The sequence below is a fragment of the Myotis davidii genome, unplaced genomic scaffold (genome assembly GCF_000327345.1).
Source record: "Myotis davidii unplaced genomic scaffold, ASM32734v1 scaffold641, whole genome shotgun sequence".
Taxonomy (NCBI): Eukaryota; Metazoa; Chordata; class Mammalia; order Chiroptera; family Vespertilionidae; genus Myotis; species Myotis davidii.
In genome coordinates this window covers 2177944-2182975 of record NW_006293232.1, presented here as the reverse complement: position 1 = coordinate 2182975, position 5032 = coordinate 2177944, and the positions used below count along the sequence as shown (strand labels likewise).

The 5032-nt window shown below is 46.1% G+C and overlaps 1 protein-coding gene across 1 annotated transcript in view; it reads left to right on the top strand.

Annotated features, from left to right (window-relative positions):
- Positions 1-5032, top strand: part of AMOTL1 (angiomotin like 1) — a 164776-nt gene that overhangs the window by 30969 nt on the left and 128775 nt on the right. The gene's annotated exons all lie outside the window — the stretch shown is intronic.

The window sequence follows — 5032 nt, the reverse complement described above, 5'->3', positions numbered from 1 at the left end:
TAAATATTATATATTATATATTATATTATATATATATGAATGTTAAAACTAGGGGTTGGGTTCCTAGGTTAAATTCCAAAACCCATTCAACTTGTGATGCAGCAGGCAATAGTAAGAGTGGACATTAGCCCCTTGTGTTATCTGTTCCTAGGGAAAGCCTGCGTCCCAGGAATATTTTCTTCTTGCTGCTCTCGCCACATGTCCCATTGTCTCATAAATACTGTCCTGGAGATAGGAGGGGGGGACTTGCTCTTTCTGTCTGCAGGGGCCATGGCAGCAGGAGGCTCACTTTCCTCCTAAGACAGTAAAAAGGGGGACTCAAGCTTGCTATGTGGGAGAGAAAGGAACATTTACGCAGCCCCCACTGTGTGCCAGGCACTGTGCTTGGTCTCTCTCATACTTTACCTGTGTTGCTTGTCCAGACAATCCAATGAGATGAGTGTTGTTGTCAGGACACTGAGGCTCTGAGAGGCTTAATGACATCCTGGGATTGCCCCCTAATAATTGACAGCCCATAAACTAATGCACTGTCCTTTATAATTCAGTGGCCTTCCAGCAGAACCGTTTCCTTTTTTTTTGGTTAATCCTACCTGAGGATATTTTTCCATTGATCTTTTATAGAGCGTGGAAGGGAGGAGGAGAGACACAGAGAGAGAAGCATCGATGTGAGAGAGACACACTGATTGGTTGCCTATCACAGGCACCCTCACCACCACCAGGTCTGGGGATCGAGCCTGCAACCAAGGTACATGCCCTTGAGTGGAATCGAGCCTGCTGTGGGCCAATTGAGCCAAATGAGCTAGAGCAGAACCGTGTCTTTATAAGGGGCCTATCAGAGTCAAGCAAGGCTGGGCACTTGGGATATTCCCTGCAGTTCTATAAGGTCCTCTGACATCGAATCCCTTGTTAGGAGTTGAGTAAGTTGAGGGCAGGACCCTGTTCTGATCACCTTTGTAGCTGCAGTGCCTCGCAGTGCCTGGAATTGTGGTAAATTCTCCATAAATGTTTGTTTAATTAACAGGAAATATTATTGTTTGCTCTGGCTTCCTAAGATAGGAAATTGGAATCATACATTTTAGAAGCATTTTCAAAAGCAAATATTGAAAAAAGAAAAATATTTTCTCATTAGCTTTGGTTGATTAGGAAATTCAAATACCTAAAGTACTATAAGAAAAGTTCTTAGCTTAGGAGGCATCAATTTATAGGAGGAACAAAGGGGAGTCCGTTGTGAGTTAGAACAGTTGGGCAGGCTCAGCATCTAACTGCTGCTGGAGCATTTGCGATGCTCTTCTTATGGGAAGTGCCTGGTGCTGGCTCCATATAACCAACTTTCAAGCCAACTCTTGGAACACAAGTAGGGACGATATTACATTACCCTTAATTTGGAGCATATTCTGTGGTTTGTGACTCCTTCCAGTAACTCAAAGCTGTGAAGGAGCCCATTCTCTCAGCTGTAAAAGGAGTTTGTCATCCAATAATCCTATATAATAAAGAGGTAATATGCAAATTAACCCTCACACCCTCACAAGATGGCTGCCTACAACCAGGCTGGCAGGGGGGTTAGTTAGGGATGACCAAACGACTGAACAAGCAGGGTGCGTGGGGCGACAAGGCTGGCAGGGTGGGGTGGAGGTTGCAGTTAGGAGCGACCAGGCAGGCAGGGAGGAGGCAGGTGGTGGCGACCTGGCTAGCAGTGGGGGGCAAATAGGGGCGACCAGGCAGGCAGGGAGGAGGCAGGTGGTGGCAACCTGGCTAGCAGTGGGGGGCAGATAGGGGCGATCAGGCAGGCAGGCAGGTGAGCAATTAGGAGCCCGGGATCGGGTCTAAACCGGCAGTCAGGGTTCAGAATTGGAGAGGTTGCAGGCTGGTCTGAGGGGACACCCCCCCACACACACCCTGTGCACGAATTTCATGCACCAGGCCTCTAGTAACTATTATTTACCAGATCTTCACAATATGACAGTCTTTCTTCTTGGAACTCTACGTGGATTAGTTTATTGCACTCTAATCACAACCTTATGAGTTAGGAATGATTATTATCTCTATTTTTACAAAAAACAGAGGCTGGCAGAAATTAAAATTCTAGCTAATAGTGGAGCTGGTATTACAACCAAGGCCTGGCTGACCCAAAGCCCTCTGCAGATGGTCTCTCGCAGAACACAAAGACTAGTTTGCCTTTCATCATGAAGGGGAAGCCCTCACTGGTTTGGCTCAGTGGATGGAGCATCAACCCTCAAACTGAAGGATCCTGGGTCGGATTCTGGTCAAGGGCACATGCCTGGGTTGCAGGCTCAATCCCTGTCCCTGGCTGGGGTGTGTGAAGGAGGCAACCAATGGATGTGTTTCTCTCTGTGTCTCTGCCCTTCCTTTCCACTCTAAGAAAAGAGTCAATGGAAAAATATATTCTGGTGAGACTTAACAACAACAACAACATGATGGGTAAATGGAGGAGTTTGATCCTGCAGAAAGTCCATCTGAGCCCAGTCACTCATGGGATCAGTGTATTAGCACCAAGAACTGACCATTGGAATTGGCAATGGCAAGGCCAGCCTTGACCTTGACAAGATCTACTTTGGAAGAGGGGTGAGCTAGAAGCTTGTCTAAGAGTAAAAGGTAGAAATAGATAAGAGTGTAGAAAATTTTTTAATGAATTTTGTTGTAAAAGACAGCTGAGAATTGAGAATGGTAGATGGGGAGAAGGGTGGAGTCAAGAAAGGATTTTTTTTTTTTAAGATAGAAACAGTGGCATGTCTGTATAGATCTAAAACAGAAGAAAACTGTAATTTAGGTTGGGAGGGGGGACAGTCACCTGAGAAGGCACAGGATTTGATCTGCAGTGGAGGACCTGGTCTTCGATGGAATAGAGACAGTTCATCCACAGTAACAGGGGTGCAAGAAAGTATGTAAACCAGGCAAATGTAGAGTGATTGCTGGGCTGCAGTAAGGTTCACTTGCAGTTAGTGGTAACGAATTGAACATAAGACCAGGAAGCACGCTGTAAGCTTCTCCATTATGTTTATCTGGGTGCTGGCAGAGCAAGAATTAGTCTTTATCAGGGTTATGGTTTTTCCAAGGAAGTAATATGGAGAGAGGGGGACATAGATTTGAGTATGTATTATCAAGAGAGATGATACTAATGAACCTGGGCAATTTGATTTAACTACATAATGCAGAATTCTCCTAAACATTGGCTGATACAATCTATAATAATAAAAGCGTAATATGCTAATTAGACTGAAGAGCCGAACGACCTTCTGGACAAAGCCAGGGCTTTGTCCTTTCGGATGAAGCCAGGGCTGTGAGCGCTGAGGCAGCGGCCGCAGCTGCGAGGGCCAAACCCTGAATTTCATTCATCGGGTCTCTAGTTTGATAATAATGAACCTGGAAACTAAGATGGATATAAGAGGAAGAAATGCCATGAGAACAGTAAGGAACAGAGAAAAGGTCATGGGGAAAGTAAATTATTGGAGCTGTTAGGGTCAAGGAGACATTGAATTAAGAAAATAGACTAGCTGAAAAGGTAGGAAGTGGTGGCTGGAGAGTGGAATGCTTGAATTGAGATCATTGGATGGTGCCATGATGAGAGCAGAGAGCTGAGACAGTTGGAGGTCAAGGAAGAGAGAGGATGTTGAAGAGTTGAGAGACCAGAGTGTGAGAAGGATCCATTAAGTAGACTTGGATATAAGAATGTTCATGGGAATTGTATTGGGGAATTGATAGTGAGTCAGATGCCAATAGCTTCAAGGAATGAAGTAGAAGAACCCACGGGTTTGTAGATGGCTGCAGTAAGTAGGGTAATGTGGTCTGTTATTTTCAAGGAGGAGCCAGGTTTTGATCAGAGTAAGAGATTGAAAGAAACATTCATATAAGAGGCTAAGGATATTGGGAATGTTGCTGGTGATGACCCATGAATTCCTGGGGGCAAAAGGGAGGATTCTAGGAGGTGAGACAGGCAAGAGGGATGTGTGCAAACATTCACCCAAGCACATTCACTTCTTGGATTTGGGAGCTCTGATTGTCAGGAGTCGGAAAAGAAGATGGAGAGATAAGCCAGGCAGCTCAAGAATGGCTGCTTCCCCATGAGCAATGCTGGCTAGAGAGGCTTCTTTCTGCCCTCCAAGGTCATTTGTAAACTGAAAGCTGACCGTGGAGAAGCCAGAGGTGGCTGAGTGTTTGCACAATTACAGCCCATTGGCAGAGGTTTGGTGCCCTCAGGCTGCGGCAGTTGGTGATCTGATCATGTTGAGATTAGAGAAGGTCCTAACAGGTTGCCCAGGCTGTTGACTCCAACTGTCAGTCTCTAATGACAAGGACAGAGAAGGGAAACCATTTTCCATGTTTGCTTCTACCTTCCTCTTCACTCCTCCTGCATCCCCTTCATCCGTGTGGGCACTCTCTCTGGAGCACATCCCAAAAGCCCAGAGCCCTCCCAGGTAGGGTAGTCCATTAGCCCTGGGGGGAAAACACAATACAACCTCCCCATTTATTCAGGCCAAGGACCCAGAGAGGAGATTTCCCACAATCGGACATGCATTACTTTAGTACAACTCCGACGCCCAAACCGTAACTTCTGCTTTTGCACTATGTATTTGAAACCGCTCAGCTCTTTATATGGGAAAAGGAACACTGCTCCCCTCAGACAGACAGACAGACCATCACAGTGCTGTGCAGTCATCCATAAGTTACTTAACTTCCCAGGCTCAGTTTGCCTGCCTGGGAATGAAGACATTATCTTCCCTGATTGCACCAGGTGGTGTCTTAAGGGGAAGAAATGTTTGGACCCAAGTAAGAATTCAGGTCCACGAACAAGGAGGGGCGGGAGCATTGGAAGCTCCTCCTCCCTTGCAGCGAGACCTATTCAAGCTCTAAACATCCTGCATCTCCCCACGGAGAAGCACAGACCACACGATTTCCCAAGCATCGGAGTAGGGCAGACACAATACAAAAGAGCAGCGATCATTTCAGAACTGGTTATGCTCTATTTTTTTAATACATGGTCAAAGGGGTGGGAGAGGACCCCTCCAACCCAGAG